This window comes from Ailuropoda melanoleuca, chromosome 8, assembly GCF_002007445.2.
Source record: "Ailuropoda melanoleuca isolate Jingjing chromosome 8, ASM200744v2, whole genome shotgun sequence".
In the NCBI taxonomy this organism is placed as follows: Eukaryota; Metazoa; Chordata; class Mammalia; order Carnivora; family Ursidae; genus Ailuropoda; species Ailuropoda melanoleuca.
In genome coordinates, this window is record NC_048225.1 from 23224379 (window position 1) to 23245491 (window position 21113).

At 34.6% G+C, this 21113-nt stretch overlaps 1 non-coding gene across 1 annotated transcript; it reads left to right on the forward strand.

Annotated features, from left to right (window-relative positions):
* The first annotated feature begins 6070 nt into the window (after nt 1-6070).
* Nucleotides 6071-6176, forward strand: LOC117803584. The gene has a single exon (XR_004627532.1). It is a non-coding gene; the product is annotated as a U6 spliceosomal RNA (small nuclear RNA).
* Nucleotides 6177-21113: the final 14937 nt, after the last annotated feature.

Sequence of the window (21113 nt, forward strand, 5' to 3'; positions counted from 1 at the left end):
TGCTGAACCTGTAGGTCCGCTCGAGGAGTGTTGTCATCATAGCAACGTTAACACTTATGACCTATATGGGGCGCCTGGGTGGCACAGCGGTTAAGCGCCTGCCTTCAGCTCAGGGCGTGATCCTGGCGTTATGGGATCGAGCCCCACATTCAGGCTCCTCCGCTATGAGCCTGCTTCTTCTTCTCCCACTCCCTGCTTGTGTTCCCTCTCTCACTGGCTGTCTCTATCTCTGTCGAATAAATAAATAAAATCTTTAAAAAAAAAACACAACCTATGAATATGAGATGTTTTCCTATTTATTTAGATATTCTTTAACTTCTTTAAACAATGTATTACAGTTTTTCATAAGTTAAAAACTTTTTGTTAAATTTATTCTTACTTATTCCTTTTGTTAAAATTCCTGTTATTCCTTTTGTTAAACTTATTCCTGTTTTATTCACTTTGATACAATGTTAATGGAATTGTTCTTCATTATCTTATTATTCAAAGCAAGTACATAAAAAAGCAATTGATTTTTGCATATTGGCCTTATATCTTGCAACCCTGCTGAACACATTCATTAGTTCTAATAATATTTAGTGGATTCCTTAAGATTTTCTGTACAAAATACCAAGTCATCTGTGAATAGAAATAGCTTTACTTCTTTTAAAATTTGAATATCTTATTTATTTTTCTTGCCTAATTTTTCTGGCTGGAAGTTGTCTTGTTCCCGATCGTAGGAATAAATCATCCAGTCTTTCACCATTAAATATGTTTGCTATGGGTCTTTCATTGATGCTGTTTAGCAGGTGGAGGAAGATCCCTTACATTCTTACTTTCTTTACTGTTTTTATCATGTTTTGTCAAATATTTTTCTGCACCTGCTGAGATGATAATGTGAATTCTGTCTTTTGTTCCATTAATAAGAAATATTACACACATAGATTTTTCAGATGAAAAACCATCCTGCATCACAAAGATAAATCCCACGTGGTCATGGTGAGTAATTCTTTTTATATGATGCTGGATTAAGTTTGCAAATATTTTGTTTATAATGTTTGCCTCCATATTCATAAGAGATATTGTTCTGTAGTTTTGTTTTCCTGTAATGTCTTTGGTTTTGTTATGAGAGTAATAGAATAAGTTGGGAAATCTTTCCAAGTCTTTTATTTTTTGGATGTGTTTGTAAAGAATTGGAATTAATTTTTCTTTTAAAGTTTGGTAGAATTCAGTGGGAAAGCTCTCTGTGCCAGGGTCTTCTTTGTGGGCAGTTTTTTTTGTTTTGTTTTGTTTTGTTTTTTTGGTTTTTTTGTCCAATCTCTTCCCTTGTTATAGGCCTACTCAGATTGTTTACTTTTTCTTGAGTCAGTTTTGGTAGTTTGTGTCTTTATAAGAAGTTGTCTATTTCATCCAATTTATCTAATATATTAGTGTACAGTCATTTGTAGTATTTCTTTGTAATCCTTTTAATTTTTGTTAGGGCAGTAGTTATGCCTCTCCCTTCGTTTCCGATTTTAGTAATCTGAATCTTTTCTCCTTTTTCTTGGTCTAATTAAATAAAATTTTGTCAATTTTGTTGAGCTTTTAAAGAAACAGCTTTTGGTTTTTCTGTTCTTTTCAAAAATTAAGTTTTGCTTAATCTTTATTTTTCCTTCTTCCTCTTGCTTTATATTTAGTTTGTTATTCTATGTGACAGATTAGATTATTGATTTGAGATCTCTCATCATTTTTAATATAATCATTCACAATATAACTGCTGCATTATTTTGCATTTAGTATTTTCTAATGTAGTATTTTAATTCAATTAATGACTTTTTTCAATATATTTTTGGATTTTCTTTAGCGGTGTTCTAAAGTTTACTATATATGTCTTAAATTATGAAAATCAGCTTAAAATTTATAGCAGCTTAATTCCAGTAACATGCTGGTATATTACACCTATATATCTCTATTGCCTCTTCCTCCTTTTTGTTACATTATATATATTATATCTATTAATGTTACAGACTCAACAGTTGTTATCCATTGTTATAATCACTGCCGTCTGTCTTCATTTCCTAGTCTATTACAACTTTTCTCCCACCCACTTCCTTTGTATTATTATTATTGGCAAATATATTGCATGGATATTACATTTCTATATGTTGTAAGCCTAAGAATACATTATATACATATAAGCTATGCAATTGCACTTCCAATCAGTTTAGAGAAAAGGGAGAGTATTTTTAGTGTCTTTTATATTTACATGAATGCCTTTACCTGTTTGTTTACCTTCACTCTTGTTTATTCCTGTGTATTTGAATTACCATGGGTGGGGGGGAATCACTTGCTTTCAGCCCGAAGAAATTAACCTTTAGTATTTGTTGTAATTATTTAGTATTTAGTATTTGTTGTAAGTATCTGTTAGCATCAAGTTCTCTCAGTTTTTTCAATCTGGAAAGTGTTTATTTCTTCATCATTTTTAACAACAGCTTTTTTGCATACAGAATTCTTTGTTTATAGCTTTTTTCTTTGACTACTTTGAATATTCTATCCCACTCTTCTTCTTCCTCTGTTGTTTCAGCTGAGAACTTAGCTATTAATCTTGAGATCCCCTCATAAATAACTTTTTTTTCCTTGCTACTTTCAAAATATTCTCCCTATATTTGACTCAGAACTAACTTTCTTTCTTTCTTTCTTTCTTTCTTTCTTTCTTTCTTTCTTTCTTTCTCTCTCTCTTTCTTTTCTTTCTTTCTTTCTTTCTTTCTTTCTTTCTTTCTTTCTTTCTTTCCTTTTCTATGCTGTGTCTATTTATGGGCTTTGATTTCATTTTGCTTCCTGGATGTGATATAATCTTTTAAAAATAAATTTAGGGAGTTTTCAGCTATTATATTTTCAAGTATTTTTAATTCTTTCTCTTTCTCTGTTCTCCTCCTGGAACTCCCATTATGCATATGTTGCTGTACTTAATGGTGTCCCACATTTCTTTGATTTCGAGTCTCATTTTTCTTCATTCCTTTGTTTCTCATTGTTCTTCAGCTTTCATAATCTCTATCAATCTACCTTCAAGCTTGTTAATTCTTCTGCCAGTTTAAATCTACCATTCAGCCCCTTTAATAATTTTTTTTTAGTTCAGTTACTATGCTTTTAAACTCCAGAGTTTCTATTTGGTTCTTTAATAATTTCTATTTCTTAATTGATAGTCTCTATTTGATGTGGTATTGTCTTTTACCTTCCTTAAATTCTTTAATTCCTTAAAATGCTTTCCTTTAGTTCTGTGACACATTTATAATTGCTACTTTACACTCTTATGAGTTTCTATTGCCTGCTTTCTTTGGGATGTTTGGGTCATACTTTCCTGTTTCTTTTCATGTCTCATGATTTTTTGTTAGAAAATATTTTAGATGATGTATTGTACCAACTTTGAATACTCCCTTCCTCAGGCTGTTTCTGTTTAGTTCCTGGCTGAATTATTTCAATGAGGTTGATACCCTCATCTCCACAGTGTTAAGGCTCTGATATTGTTCCTCAGTGCATCTCTGAGTATTCTCACAGTCACCCTGGGATGACAGTGATACTGGTAGGGTTCTCTTAAAATCTTTTCTTGCCCAAACTGTGCCATTAAAAGTTACCAATTGCCAACTAATCATTCTATTGTTTTCAACAATGCCTGGGGGTATATATTGCTCTTTAAATTAATCCAATCAAATTGTGGCTCCTTGGAAAGAATAGTTTCTGAGGTGAGTGATATGTGTTCTGACCCCGGCTGTCTTATTCCCAGTTTCTCTCAGGTAAACCAGCCAGACTACAGTCTAGGCTCTATCTTCATTAGATACGTGAATCTCCTTCCAATTTTCCTTTGCAGCAGTTACCACTGTTCTTGAAAGTGTCCGTAGAATACACTGTTCTACATTGCGTTGCAAATGAAATCAATTCCTTTGGGAAAAAAATCAGGAAGTATCTGTTTTATGGTCTGCTTCATCCTCTAAACAAAATCTCTGAACCAAGGTTCTCGACCTGCGGGTAGAGATTATGGCAATCGTTCTCTGGGTGACATTCTCACTCTAGGATCTGAATAGTCATTGGAGAAAGGTCAGTAGCCTGTTGGTCTTCTCATCTTGCCTCTCCTGGCATGCATCTACTGACTCAAAAATGGGAAGGACTATTAGGGTCCCAGTATTATCATTATGTCATGCCCAGTGTAGAGCCTCCATTCTATAAGTGGGGATTAGGCAGAAGAAAGGAGCCCTACCTCTCAATTACACTCCCCGTAGGACAGGTAGTTAGCAGCAGGATGAGAAATGCTGAAGTTGTGCTTCTTCAGGGTATGAAGCCCTCTGGCTGGGAGCTGGGTAAAGGAGTCATGTGCTCTTGGCTGCAGCAGTCTGGAACGGAGTCTCTGCCTTCCTGAGCAAGAAGGTGAGAGAGAAGAAGTCATGGTTCAAAAGAACAGATGCTTACTTTCTTAAAGAATTTCCACAGATTTTCTTAAATAAATGTTTTGTCTTCCTTTTTTCTTTTTTCTTTTTTTTATTGCTTTTAGAATAAATAACAGAGGCTTTACATGTTTTTTTAATGATTTTCGCAATTTTCACTAGGTTATGGAACCGTGGAACTCCTGATGTGGGACTGGAAATCAAATTTCATTTTATCTTCTTATCTCATTAATTTTACCTACCACTGTTATACTATTTATAAATATAGATATAAATATAAATATATTCTAAATATGCTACATATGTTCTAATATTTTAATAGTATCATTTATTTTGCCTATTATATGTCTGCCACCCCCACACACCAAAATGTAGTCTCCATGAGCCTCAAATTAAAAATCTAGTCTCAGAAAATTTCCTGAAACTTGAGAGAAAGCTTATATCCATAAAACAAAAACAGAATAAAATAAACAAGAAATATTAGAGAATAATAAAAAGCTCTTAAAATTCAATCTATAAAATCAAAAATTATAAATATCTTGAAAACACTAATTCAAAAAGATATATTCACCCCAATGTTTATTGCAACATTATTTACAATAGCCAAGATATGGAAGTGTCCATCAATAGATAAATGGATAAAGAAGATGTGACATATATATACAATGAAATATCAGTCAGCCATAAAAAAAGAATGAAATCTTGCCATTTGCAACAACATGTTTGGATCTGGAGAGTATTGTATTTATTGAAAGAAGTCAGTCAGAGAAAAACAAATACCATATGATTTCACTCACATGTGGAATTTAAGAAAATAAATGAACAAAGGAAAAAAGAGATAAACCAAGACAGTGGACTCTTAATTATAGAGAACAAAGTGACGGTTTACCAGAAGGAAGGTGGGTGGGGGGATGAGTAAAATAGGTGATGAGGATTAAGGAGGATACTTATCATGATGAGTACTGAGTAATGTATAGAATTGTTGAATCATTATATAGTATACCTGAAACTAATATAATACTGTATGTTAGCCATAGTGGAATTAAAAATTTTTTTAAATCTCGGAAAACTGTTAAATAAAAATTTGAGATCTCGTTACTAGGCAAGCTGATGGAAAATGGAATACAAAAGATGAAAAAAATTGGAGTATAAATCCATAATATCCTATTGACAACCAATAGGATTGTCATAAAGAAATAAAGAAATTGTCAATGAAATGTTATAATTTTATTCATAATTAAAGAATACTTGCCATTTAACTGAAAGAACATTGAATATTAAGGAAATTATTGTTATTTTTTTTTTAAGTATCCAGGAGTGTCTGGGTGATTCAGTCAATTAAGTGTCTGACTCTTGATTTCAGTTCAGGTCATGATCTCAGGGTCATGAGATTGAGCCCCACATAAGACTCCATGCTGGGCATGGAGCCTGCTTAAGATTCTCTCCCTCTGTCTCTACCCTCCTCTTTTTCAAAAGAAAGAAGGAAAGAAGGAAAGAAGGAAAGGAAAGGAAAGGAAAGGAAAGGAAAGGAAAGGAAAGGAAAGGAAAGGAAAGGAAAGGAAAGGAAGAAAGAAGGAAGGAAGGAAGAAAGAAAGAAAGAAAAGAAAGAAAGAAAGAAAGAAAGAAAGAAAGAAAGAAAGAAAGAAAGAAAGAAAGAATCCAAACCAATGTACGTCATGCTCATTTGGACAGCACATATACTAAAATCAGAATGATACAGAGATTAGCATGGCCCCTGTGCAAGGATGACATAATGTACCTCATTATGAAATTTCGGTATATCAAGGATAAAGAGAAGTTCTAAAATCTTACAGAAAGAGGAAATAAATGAAGAAAAAAGGTCCACAACCTTAAATCACAAATGGAAATATCAGACTTCTCAATGGCACTATTGGAAGCTAGAAAAAGGCCTTCAAGATTTTGCATGAAACTGATTTTAGACTAAAATTCTATAACCACTAACTTAACACGTGTGAGGGGAAAAAGACAATATCTTCACACATAAAAAAAATCTAAAAACAAACCAACTAACTAACTAAATAAATAAATGCCTAACTTCCATTCCTACTTTTTTGGAAAGGTTGTTGGAAATATGTCCCATCAAAACAAGAGAATATATTAAGAAAGTGAATGAATGTGTTCATTCGATTAAAAAGAAAAACAGTAAGAGAGAGTCTAAAAATGATAAAAAAAAATCACATTTAAGAAATGTATCTGGGGCACCTGGGTGTACAGTTGGTTAAACGTCCGACTCTTGGTTTCTGCTCGGGTTGTGATCTCAGAGTCATGAGATTGAGCCCTGCATCAGGCTCTGTGCTCGGCAGAGTCTGTTTGAGATTCTCTGCTTCTTCCCCTCCTGCTGTTTACACACACACTCTCTCTCTCTCAAATAAATAAATAAATGAAATCTTAAAAACAAAAAGACATGTTATCAGGATGACAGCTCTGCAATAGGCCTGAGCAAAGGCCCATCTAAATTGAAAAAGGAAGATTGCAATTTCTGTGAAGGAGGTATTCGGGAGGAAATCGAAACTGCCACATTTTCAGGTAGGATTGATCATGGGGAAAGTTTTATAAAATTATGCTTAAAAACAAAGAGCAAATTTAAAACACTAAGCATGTGCATCTGCTGGACTATTACTGAAAACACACAAAGAACTCTTAAAACTCAATAAGGAAAAAAAAAAAAAACAATTAAAAAGTGACCTGAAGATCTTAAAAGACACCTCAAAAAAGAAAATATACAGATGACAAATAAGCATATGAAAAGATGCTCCAGAATATATGTCATCAGAGAAATGCAAATTAAAACATTAGATACCTCTATACACCTATTAGAATGAGCAAGAATTCAGAAAATTGACAGCATCAAATGCTGTTGAGAAAGTAGAGCAACAGGAATTCTCATTCATTGCTGGTGAAAATGCTAAATGGAAGAGCTACTGTGGAGGACACTTTGGAAGTTTGCTACAAAACTAAACATATTCTTACGATATGAAGCAGCAATTATATTTCTTGATATTTACCCAAAGGTGTTGAAAACCTATGTCACAAAAAAACCCACAAAAACCTGCACACTGATATTTATAGCAGCTTTATTCACAATTGTCAGAACTTGGATGTCCTTGAATAGGTGAGTGGATACATAAGTTCTGGTACATGCAGACAATATTCTATACAGAGCTGGGATGAAATGAGCTATCAAGCCATGAAGAGACATGGAGGAAACTGAAATGAAGGAAGTCCATCTGAGAGGGAGGCTTACTATATGATTCGAACTATATGACATTCTGGAAAAGGTAAAACTATGGACACAGCAAAAAGATCAGCAGTTGCCGAAGGTTGGAGTGGTGGGGAGCTATGAATATGGAGAGCACTGAGGATTTGTAGGGCAGTGAAAATCCCCTGTATGATACCAGAAAGGACTTGTGTCATTATATCTTTATCCAAACCCATAGAATTTCAAACCCCAGGAATAAACTGTGATGTAAACTATGGGTTTAGGGTGATTATGTTGTGTCAATCAATGTAGGTTAATCAATTGTAAATAATGTACCACCTGGTGTGGGATGTTGATAATAAGAGAGGTTATTCATGAGTTGGGGCAAGGAGTATATGGAAACTTTTTGTACCTCCCTCTCAATTTTGATGTGAACTTAAAACTGCTCTTAAAACAATAAAGTCGTAATAATCTGACAATTGTTAAATGGACAATAATAATAGGCTAAATGTAATTAATTTGGTCATTCTAATGGTTCTAAAGACTTGATAAAGTCTCGAAAATAGTCTGAATCCAAACGTAACTGTTCTCCCTGGATTTGTGAATGAATGCATTTTATTTTGTTTAAAAAAATTAAGTATGGTTGGAACTTAGAGAAGTGTCTATTGTTTTCAAAAGAAAAATGATTTACAAAGCAGTCAATAACCTGGTCTACCCCTCTCTTTCACCCACTTCTCTAAGCTTTAGCCATGCTTAACTTGCCTCCGTTTCTCAGATATGTCACGCTCACGCTCTGCATTCTTCGGACTTTGCACACACCATTTAAATTTATCTGTAGTGTTTTTGCCACTTCTCCTCCATATGTTCCCAACCTTTTTATTTGAATAATACCCACTTATTCTTGAGATCTTGGCCTAGATATCTCTTTCTCCCTGAGATGTCTGTTGTATGCTTCCATAGTACCTTGTCACAAATACTCATTCTTGGATAATTATTGTCTAATTTTCTGTTCTCTCCAGTAAAATCTTAGATTAATAAATATACAGTTTTTCACACATTGCTGGCACATAGTAGGTGGTCAGTAAGTAGTTACTAAGTACATGACTAAGTCTGTGAATGAGACAGCATATTTAGTGCACTAAGAGGTCAGTCAATGAACTGGGGATTTGGTCAACAAATATTTATTATATACCAATAATTTGCAAAGCATGGTAATAAAATGGATAAAAAATAATTTTTGAAAGTTTTTCTTGTTTTCCTTCCAGAAGTTTTTTTTATGGTAGGGGGTGGTTTATGGAAGATAGAAATACTGTTAAAGATTTAAAAATTCAAGTGTAATTGAGTCAGGACCAGCTACCTTTATGGTTCTGTATTGGCACATGAATATTATGATTCATAAAGATCCTTCTAATCCTTTTTTTTTTTTTTTGAGAGAGAGAGAGATTGAGAGAGCAGGGGTGAGGGGCAGAGGGAGAGGGAGAGAGTGAAACTTGAGCCAGCTTCATGCCCGGAGTGGAGCCCAACACAGTGCTCGATCTCATGACCCTGAGATTGTGACCTCAACTGAAATCAAGAGTTGGTGCTTAACTGACTGAGCCACCCAGGCACCCCAAATGTTTTTTATCTGTAGCAGCAGCACTGTAAATACGAGACTCTTATACAGTTGTCTTAAATCAAGACAGCAGGTCTCCTCTGAAATTAATATGTAAAATTTATTTAAGATCAATGACACCATCCATGCGTTCCATTGGAAGATAAAAAGACCACCCTAGTAAAAAAGAATAAAGAAAGATCAAATGCCAATATCTTAGTAGAAATATTTAATGTTTCAGTGTTTCTTAGATTTTGAGAGCTAGTAAGAAAGGTCTGAAGCACCACAAAGCTGGCCTTCTGGTTAAGTTCCTTTGAAAAGATAAGCTGATACACAAACACCTTTTTGGCCTTTGTCAGAATAAACTACCTTCCTAGACAGATGGCATGTTACTAAATGTCAGCTTAGCTTTGAGGCAGATTAATTCAGATGGTGTCAACATAAATAGCTATTGACTTGTGGAAAACCAAATAATTCCAAAACAAAACCCAAATATTTTATTGTAGGCAATTTTGCTTTCAGATCATATTTCCTCTGTTATTTTTGCACTATGGTTTTTTGTTGTTGTTGTTATTACTACCAATATTTGCATGTAAACAGGATCTCTGTTGCTTAGCAATTCATTATTTCTGTTTCTTCTAAGCTGAAATTGGTTTAGTTCTCTAGTAGGGAAGAGAGCTGTTTGACTCCTCTCCCATGTACAAAATGAATCCCATTTTCAAATCTGGACATAAATCTGTTTCTGGAACAATTCACTCAAATGTTCTTCAGTCTTTTATTTGTATTCCAATTCTCACTGGAAAGGAGTTGAAAAGATCATTGCATTTGGTTATTGTTACTTTCTGTCTCATTTTATTTGTGATGACTCTTTCCTCTCCGTTTTCTCTACTTGATCCCCTTCCAAAAACTTCAGAAATCAGTTTTGATAAGAATGCCTGAAATTTTATTTAAAAAAAAAAAGGTCAAGAATGTTAGAAAACTCCCTTAATGAAATGATTCAAGGATCATTAAGGAGGAGAGCTACTAAGAATCAATGTACTGATATAAATCACTTTACAAGAAACTTAGCTTAAAAAAAGTCTACACACCAACAATGGACTGAACAGAGGGGTGCAGAATCATGGAAGGCAGCATGTCAGAAACTGCTAACAATAGAGTCAGGAAGGTTAAGGCCCAAGAAAACAAAACAGACTTTTCAAGCTATATTTGGAACAGGAAGGTGACTGTGGAAGGTAGCTAGTTGGGAGTCATAATATAATGTTATCATAAGGCAGAAAAAAGGCAAAACTACATAAGCAGCATTTTTGATTCCAGAAGAACGGTGCTTAAACTGAAAAGATACTTAGAAAATCAGGATAAGAAATTTAAATTAGAGAGAAAAGAACTGAGGAGCATTTAGCCATTTTTAGTAGATTCATGCCTAGAATAATTTCTTCCCAGGGAATAGAAAGAATTTGGAGCAGTGATGGTGTATAATGGAGTTTGTAATCTTGTAAAAGCAACAGAAAATTAGTAAGTTCCTACCAGGTAGGGATACAGATATACTTTATTTTCAAAGGAAGAAAACAACAACCTGGGATTCTTCAACAATAGACTTACCATCAATGTCACAACACAAAAGCTACACATGAATTTGTTACTCTATTGTGATTGTAAATATCTATGGGGTTAGAGGCACCTTAAAAGAGAAGAATACCACATTGCTAATAAGCCTATCATCCTAACTGGTTCAGTACTTTCATTTTTGTTCATTCCTTCCCACTTCTTACTGACACAAATGTATGCTTTTTTTTTTTTTCTTTTTGTATTTGCAAGTAGTAGGCCTACGTTTTTAAATGATGTTCTATAACTTTTGGCATATTATGCTTTTAATTTTTTTTTAGATTTCACAAGTATAATTTTAAATGAATATATAATATCCTATCATATAGATATGTGCTAACTTAAGTAGTCATTCATTTACTATTGAACTTTTTTTTGGCTATAAATCATTCTGAAATGAACATATAAGATATGTCGGTTTTTTCTTTATTTCTTGGAAAAGTCTATTTGAATACATTCCCCAGAATAGGTTGAGGACATCAAAAGTTATAAACATTGTATTGGACCTAGACAGAGGCTACAAAATTGCATTGAGAAGCGATAACAATTTATTTTAACACTGGCACTATTTTATGCTCATCTTGACAGCCTGCGAAATTTAGCTCTAATTAAATTTCATGGCAATTTTAATAAGTATACAATGGAATTCAGAGGTGTTATGTGTATATACTTAGTTTTATGGAGGCTAACATTGCCCAATTTTTTTATTGTAGTAAATAGGTTATTTTATTTATTTTTATTTTTATTTTTTATAGTTATTTTTTATAATGTTATATTAGCCACCATACAGTGCATCCCAAGTTTTTGATGTAAAGTTCCACGATTCATTACTTGCGTATAACACCCATCCTTTAAAGTTTTGTGTATTAGTGGGAGCCTTAAAGTTTCCTTTTCAGATTGTGTTTTGTATTTACAATAAATTATAAGATTTTTCATATTTGCAACAAATATTATAGTTTTTTGCCTTTCCTTTGAGCTATTTTCATATTTAACTTTAAGCAATTAAATGAGTTTATTTCTTTGGAATTTCTTCAATTATTTCCAAAATTAATTTTTTTCCTTGAAAAATTGTTACATAACTCTATTTTGCTGAGTTTTCTATCTTTTCATATATGTAACATTACCCAATTGTTAGCGAATCTTATTGCCAAATTTTAAAGTTATGAGTAGAGAATAAAACATAAGTCTTCTCTGAACCACTCCAATCCTGATAGTCAAGCATCACTGACAATTCTGGGTGATTATTTCTTTCTTAAATATACATTATATATATATACACATTATATATATATATATATACATTATATATATATGTATTCTATTTTAATTTGAGCGTAGTTGACACACAATGTTATATTAGTTTCCAGTATACAACATAGTGATTTGACAAGTGTATTTCTAAAGCTCTAACACTTTGAATACTCTCTTTCTCTTTCTACATACACACTTATATGTTAAAATTTTATATCTACGCATATGGAATTATAAAACTTTTTCTGGACTTGCTCTTTTCATTTAATTATGTCTTCTGTCTCTTTTCATCCATCTCAGCCTTTTCAGTGGTCACAGTGCACACTCACAGTATGAAAGTTCTGCAATTTGTCTAAGCTTCCTCAATTCAAGGTCGTTTTCTGATTTAATTGTGAAAATACCTTTATATGACTCTTTTTTTAAAAAAAATTTTATTTATTTATTTGAGAGAAAAAGAGCACAAGTGGGAGAGATGGGGAGGGACAAGCAGGCTCCCCCCTGAGCAGGGAGCCCCAAGTGGGGCTGGATCCCAGGACCCTGAGATCATAACCTGAGCTGAAGTCAGACGCTTAGTGGACTGAGCCACCCAGGTGCCCCATCCTTTATATAACTCTTGTCTATACATGAAGTATTGCTATGGGATAATTCCTTGAAGTGGAATTACTGGGTAAAGAATAAGTACATTTTAAATTTTGAAAGATAATCCAAGTTGCCTCCCTAAAATGTTTAATCAATCTGTACTCTCACCTGTATGTATACTGACTTGCCTTTTCTCTGTATCTTCACATGCATTCGATATCACTAGCATTTAAAAATGTTGCCGAACTAATGAGAAAAAAATCATATATACGTGGCAGTTCTACACTTCATAAGAATGTAGATGGTAACACCAAACCATCATTCCCAATGTGTCCGTTATGGGAAAAAATTAAAGAATCAAAAGTTTTAAGACAGCAGAGAGCTGTGGATGAAACAACTCTAAGGGAACTAAATTCAGATATGGAAAAACCCTTTTCAGATAAAGTTGACTTTCTTCTCGGGGAAGGATTGTTGATGAAACAGGGCTAGACCACATACATAGTAAGTGTTTGTGAATGACACATGGTTTGTCAGAGAGCTCGGTCCACGACCTTGTGCTCTCCAACAATGTTACCACATGCACAGAAAACATAAAAGGTACATATGTAAAACACAGCACATCACACAGAATTCCTCAGACTAATATAGCAATGACACATACTTAGGATTTAAAAGGCCTATGACAACCTGGAAAAATGGGTTTTTTAGAGACAAATCGCCCATTTTTAGTGAAGAAATCACTTTTAAAGAACATAATGCCATAAGGCTTAGCTTCAGGAAGAAGGGATCTGGGCTCTGGAGGTTCTCTTTGGAAAATGTTTTGTGGCCAATACTGTTTTTTTGGTGAAAAACAAATGCACTGGGTTTTGTTGTTGTTGTTGTTGTTGTTGTTCAAATCTAACATCAGAACAAACTAATGAGCATATTAGGATATCCCATATGACAGAACCTTTGAAACCAGTTAGAGGTTAAGGGGCCTATATTATATAAATTATACTATGTCAACTCTGAAGCTCTTTCTCACTTGATGGGTGAAAAATCAAACTCCATCCTTCTTGGGTTTTTCTTTCATCTCCTGGGTTATACTGAAGTTTTTGGGTCTTACTTAGGGCCAGAGTGCTATTAAGACCTCCCTACTCATTGATCCATAGACTTCTTTCTGAGACTCCATTGTTTTTGTCTGCGTGTTCGTCTTAGATTTGTATGTTGTGACTTCTGCTTCAAGTTGGGGCATGTGAATATTTGTCTAAAAAGAAACTTTTCAATTTATTTGTGTGCCTGAAAAGGATTTTACTCACCTACGTTTTTTTTTTAATTTAATTTTATTATATTATGTTAATCACCGTACAGCACATCCCCAGATTCCGATGTAAAGTTTGATGCTTCATTAGTTGCGTATAACACCCAGTGCACCATGCAATACGTGCCCTCCTTACTACCCATCACCACCCCCTCCCCTCTGAAGTCTTCAGTTTGTTTCTCATAGTCCATAGTGTCTCATGTTTCATTCCCCCTTCTGATTACCCCCCTTTTCTTTATCCCTTTCTTCCCCTACCGATCTTCCTAGTTCTTATGTTCCATAGATGAGAGAAATCATATGATAATTGTCTTTCTCTGCTTGACTTATTTCACTTAGCATTATCTCCTCCAGTGCCGTCCATGTTGCAGCAAATGTTGAGAATTCATTCTTTCTGATAGCTGAGTAATATTCCATTGTATATATGGACCACAGCTTCTTAATCCAGTCATCTGTTGAAGGGCATCTCGGCTCCTTCCACGATTTGGCTATTGTACTCACCTACGTTTTTAAAGTATATTTTTAGCAAGTAGAGAATTCTAGAACGGAAAACGTTTTCTTCTCTTTCAGTACTTTAAAGATACCACTTTATTGTCTCCTGGGTTTTATTGTTCTTGGGGCATGCTAGCCATTATTCTTACTTTGTTCTTTTGAAAGTAATGTATGTATTTGTAATTTTGGCTTTTGAATTTTTCTCTTGGTTTTTATTTTAGAGAAATTATTTTAAGTTCAATTAATTAACATATAATGTGTTTTTAGTTTCAGAGGTGGAAGCCAGTGATTCATCAGTGCTCATTACATCACATGCCCTCCTTAATGTCCATTACCCAGTTAACCCCATCTGCCGTCCTCCCCTCCAGCAACCGTCCCTTTGTTTCCTATGATTAAGGGTCTCTTATGATTTGTCTTCCTTTCTAATTTCGTCTTGTTTTATTTTCCCTGCCTTCCCCTATGATCCTCTGCTTTGTTTCTTAAATTCCACATATGAGTGAGATCATATGAGAATTGCCTTTCTCTGATTGACTTATTTTGCTTAGCATAATACACTCTAGTTCCATTCATTTCGTTGCAAATGACAAGATTTCATGTTTTTGATGGCTGACTAGTATTCCAGTGCGTGTGTGTGTGTGTGTGTGTGTGTATGTGTGTACTGCATCTTCTTTATCCATTCATCTGTCTGTGGACATCAGGGCTCTTTCCATAGTTTGGCTATTGTGTACATTTCTGCTATAAACATTGGGATGCAGGTGCCCCTTTGAATCACTACATTTGTGTTTGTGGGGTAAATACCTAGTAGTACAATTGCTGAGTCATAGGGTAGCTCTATTTTCAACTTTTTGAGGAACTTCTATACTATTTTCCAGAGTGGCTGCACCAGCTTGCGTTCCCACCAACAGTGTAAGAGGGTTCCCCTTTCTCCAGCATCCTCGCCAACATCTGTTGTTTCCTGACTTGTTAATTTTAGCCATTGTGACCAGTGTGAGGTGGTATCTCATTGTGGTTTTGATTTGTATTCCCTGATGCCGAGTGTTAGAGAATTTTAATATCACATGCCTAAAATACTATGAATAGAGTTTGCTAATTTTTTTGAACCTGTGCTTTGGTGTGTTTTGTTAGTTTCTGAAACTTCTCTGACAAGGTTTCTTCAAATATATTTCTGTCTCATATTCTCCCTTCCTGTCCCTCTGGGACTCTGATTATGAGTATCCCAGTCCTCCTTATTGTACCCCACATATCTCTTATGCTCTTTTCTGTATTTCTCATCATGCCTTCTGGCTGGCATTCAAACTGTATACTTTCTACTGCTGTGTCTTCCAGTTCCCATATCCTCTGCTTTACTGTCTAATTTTCTATTAAACCTATTTACTGAATTATTTATTTCAGTTATTATATATTTCAGTTCTAGAATTTCCATCTGATTCCTACTCATAGGTTCAAGTCAATTCTCTGCTGAAATTCTCTATTTATCTTCTGTTTTCTTTAACATATTAATCATGGTTATTTTATAGCCCCGGCCAGGTGACTCTAATCTCTGAATCACTTTGGGTCTGTTTCTACTGCTCTGAATAGTCTTATCTCCTTCCAAGAGAGTATCTTTTTTTCTGACAGGCAGATAGAGTCCATACAAATCACCTTAACCTTTCTGTGAATGCTAGACAAATAAATTATGAGGTGGGCTGATCAGCTCAGCTAGGGATTGAGTGATTTCAGACTTGTCAGATTTGGTAAGGCTCAGTGTCCTTCCATTTCACCTTTCTCCTGCTGTGTAACCCATTGGGGTTCAGCTGAGAGCGAGTGTTTCCACCACGTCTTTTCCCGTGGTTTTTGTCTCTTCACCAGTAAAGGTGGAAAATTCTCTTCTTTTAGAAGGTGCTGACTTAGCTTTTTAGCCCCCACCCTATGCAGATTTAGAATTCAGCAAATATGCCAAGGAGTGAACTAGGTGGGATAAGTTCTCCATTTTGGGGATGCCTGGGTGGCTCAGTCGCTGAAGCGTCTGCCTTCAGCTCAGGTCATGATCCCAGGGTCCTGGGATCAAGTCCCACGTTGGGCTCCTACTCTGCCAAGAGCCTGCTTCCCCCTCTGCCTGCTGCTCCCCCAGCTTCTATTCTCATATTCTCTCACTCTTTCTCTCTCTCTGGTAAATAAAAAAATAAAACCTTAAAAAAAAAAAGTTCTCCATTTTATTAATCCAGCCAAAATCTCTGATGATGACTCTGTCCCCAGCACTACCTCTCTCCCCTGAGTCAAGCTTAGGCTTTAACAGGACACCCAGTTGAATTTTAAGTTCAGATAAACAATGAGTTTATCTGCATCAGAAGCAGGAAATAGTTCCCAGAACAAAGTAGCTACTTCCATACAGTTCTCTCTTCTCTAGAATCTTCTTCCCTCTCAGCTTTGCTACATCTACAGTGACCTGAGGACTTAAAGCAATTTTTTTTAATTTGGCTTTTTTAGTTGTAGTTTATTAGAAACATTGATTTGCCATAAATCACTCCCTTTGACCTGGAAGTGAAAACTTACCCTTACATTTTTAACTTATGTACTCAGCCATACATTTTTTTCTAGCAACGTATTATCTTTTGGTATGCCTGTTCTTATATCCCCTGAAAATAACAAAAATTAATGTACTTTATATTTTCCTTCATCCATCACATTCTTGTTGTCTAGCAGTTTGGGGTTTAAATCCATGTAACATCTTGAAACCCCTCTGAAGAGTTAGGTCTTACATTATCTGTTCATCCACTCTGTTCCACTATGATACTGATGAAATTTCTAACCTAGTCTGTGAGGCAATGAGCAACTTGGCTCTGTGCCTGGTTCAAGGATACTGACTGCCATACCCATCTTTATACTTAAATCAAAAACAGCAGATGGAGCTACTGTTATTCATTCTTCTTTCGTGAGTTTGGCTCAAGCATCTCAAGTCAAATTATAAACAAGGCTCTGGCACCCACAACGTATGGGACAGTTACAATGCTCAGTATGCCAAATGCGCTCAAAAGATGATGAAAAACGTTTCCTATCCCGCCCCATGCTATCAGGTGGAACAGCCCCAAGGCTTCAGCCCCATTCCCTGCTCATTGGTTTAGGTTCTTATTAATTTCTAGGCCCTATTCAAAAATGTTTAATATCTTTTCCTTCTTTTTTGTTATTTTAATTTTATCTATCATCACTAAATGCTAGCAGTGCAGGACCCTCCTCAGATTATGAGAGTACGGTGTATCTTGCCTAGAGTGGCATTCGAGGGCAGTGGAATTTTCTTTGTTTTGTTTTTTTGTTTGCTTGTTTTTTCCTTCTGCTGATTTGGAAGATATGTGCTCCATTTCTATTCTTTTTTTTAAAATTTTTTATTATGTTATGTTAGTCACCATACAGTACATCCTTAGTTTTCATGATTCATTGTTTGCGTATAACACCCAGTGCTCCATGTAATACGTGCCCTCATTAATACCCACCACTGGGCTTCCCTCTCAGTTTGTTTCCCAGAGAATGAAGGGGGAGTAAACAGAAGGGGAAATGAACCACAAGAGACTATGGACTCCATTTCTATTTTGCCAGAGTTTACATTTAAAAATTTAACCATCTAATGAAATCAATTGTTATCTCCTTAGTGTACAGTAACTTTCCTCGCTTTACATCTTATAAGTCATGTTCATCTAATATTTTGTTTTTTTTCTGATTTTAAACACAAACCATGGTTTTTAACATAAACAATAATTTTTAAAGTCAGTACTATTTTGGATTCATTAATAGGTTTTACCAATATTTTTGTTTACCATGATTCTATTACCATTGTTCTACTTAGGCCATGTACACTATTTTTTTCTTCTTGATTTATTTCCTTCTGGCTGAACTATGACTTTTAATAGTTCTTTCATTGTAGCATTGTGAGCCCTTAGATGTCTAAAAAATTTGTTTTTTATTTCCTCAATCTTAGAAGGCAGGTACGCTCACTATCATACCACCAATGCCATGTTCCCCCTCGTTCTTGATGGTTAGATTAGCTAGTTATAGAATTGTATTTAGTTCAAAGCTATTTACATCTTAAATAGATGATTTCATTTTCTTCTAGTACCCAAAGTTGTTTGTGAGAAGTTTTGTGTTTTTCCTTTTTAGGCAATATTTATGCTTTTCCATAGTAACTTTCAATATTTGCTTTATACTTTATATTCTCCTGTTTGATTACAATGTGTGTGGTGGATTTTTTTTTTAATTTGGCTCTATATTTATGTACTTTATGGATATTAGTACTCATCATTTTCTTCAATTCCAGAAAATTCTCATTAATTATCTTTTAAAATACTGCCTCTTCCCCAATCTCTATATTCTCTTTCTGGAACTTCTATGAAATAATGCTAGATTTTCTATATTACATATTTCTTAACTTCAATTTAATTTTTAATATCTTTTTTCATGTGTATTTGCATATTTTTCAAAAGTCTAGATTTTAACTCTCCTTTTTTTTTGTTTACTATTTATAATTTTTTTTTACTATTTTTCCAACCCATCTATTGACTTTCTATTTTCAATAACAGTCTTTTTCAACTTTAATATCTTTTGTGGCTCTTTTCTATATCAGTTTATTCATTTTTTTATAATCATGTACTTACCTTGTGAATTATATTTCTTCCAGTATTTTTAAACCTATTGTAAAATCTCATATCTCTACGTATTTGAATATAAATTACTCTGTTTATTGGATCAGTAGACTGTACTTTTAAATACAGTCAGTCCTCATTCAGTACAGATTCTGTAGTTGTGAATTCACCTTTTTGCTAAAATTTATTCACAACCCCCAGATCAATACTGAGGTAGTTTTGCAGGCATTTGCAGGCATGCACATGATGTTCTCAGCTGAGGTTGAACAAAGTGATGCTCTGTCTTCCTGTTTGGCTCTCATATTACAAACGTATCCTCTTCATAGGATATATAGTGCCATTTTTTTTTTTTTGCCCTTTTGTGTGTGTGTGTGCTTCTTGGTAATGATTTCTCTGCTTAAAATGGTCCTGAGTGTGTGCTGAAGTTCTGGGTAGTGCTCTTAAGTGCAAGAAGGCGGTGATGTGCCTTAAGGAAAAATAGACATTACACAAACTTCACCAGATACGAGTTATAGTGCTGTTGGCTATGAGCTCAATTTTAAAGAACTAACAATATATATTAAATAAATTTTCTTTTAACAGAAGCATACATAAAACTATGTTATGACTTGATCAGTCGGCACAAAAGTTGTGACCAGAGGCTTACAGGAACCCCTTCATTTCCCCTAAAGGCAATGATTCAGTATTTGCTAATTCAGTGTTTGTGGTGACTTTATAATATGTAACTATGGTGAATAACAAGAGTCTATTGTGTTAGATTTCTTTGTATGTGTTAACAATTTTTACCTAAGTGTTTATCTTCTATGGATGCTATCTTTCATGAGAGTTGTGCAGATTCACAGATGGTGAAGAATCCTTATGGGATAATTTTTCCTCAGTTTTATTGAGATATATATGTCAATTATATCAATGCATGTCAATGTATACATTGTATACATTTAAGGTGAACAATGTAATGATTTGATATGTGCATTACTGTGAAATGATTACAATAAGGTTAGTTAACACACCCATCACCTTACGTAATTACCATTTTGTTTGTGTATGAGAACATCTAAGATCTACTCTCTTGACAACTTTCAAGTACATGTAATACAGTACTGTTAACTGTAGTCAACATGTTGTACACTAGAGTCCCCAGAATTTATTTATCTAACTGGAAGTTTGTACCCTTTGCCCAATAACTCTCCCCTTCTCCGACCCACATACCCTTCAGGTCTCATTCCATATAGGTGTTTAATCTCTAGCCTTTAGGAGCTTGGAATCAGTCTGGTTTATCTCATTGGCTGTGTAGCACCAGCTTCCTGTCATCACTATCAGAGTGGATTTCTTCTTCATTTCTGACACAAAAACTTCCATTTCTGGTCTTTAAGTCTGGATACATTATATATGTAAAACTTTAAAAATAAATCTAAAAAGTCCTATAACTCTGAAACAGAGTCAGAGGGATTCCTACATCTACTGAGTCTAAAATCTTTAACAAAAGTCCTGATAAGGTACTTGAAATTCCACAATTAAAGATCAATTTTCTGGAATAACATGTCCCCCAAAGAATTGTGCCAAAGAGTCATACCCTTCCAGATCATGATAGCCAACATTTTTGAGGGCTGAGTATGTGCTAGACACGGTTCTAAGCTCTTTACCTTCTCCTTTATCTTAACAGTAATAACATGAGGCTGGTTTTGTTCTTGTACTCCATTTTAAAGATGAGGATACTGAGTCAGAGGTTGAAAATTTCCCAAGGTTACATAGCCAATAAGGAGTGGTTGTAAAAAGAATACACACTTTTAAGCCAATAAGCTATCCTGAGAATATATTTTTCAGCATACTTTTGTCTCGACTTGGAATATCAGTTACCTCTCCCCTTCCTCCTTGGTTCTTATTTATATTTATTAAGGCCACCCCCCATCTCAAATGTCATATCCATGTGCAATTTAAGACAATTATTCCATCTCTTTTGTGGGTTCTGTAGTTCTGTATTCTATATATCAGTTTGTATTGTAATTATCTGGTCATTGGTTTGCTTGTCTCTGTTGAATTACAAACTACTCAATGGGGGCACCTGGGTGGCTCAGTT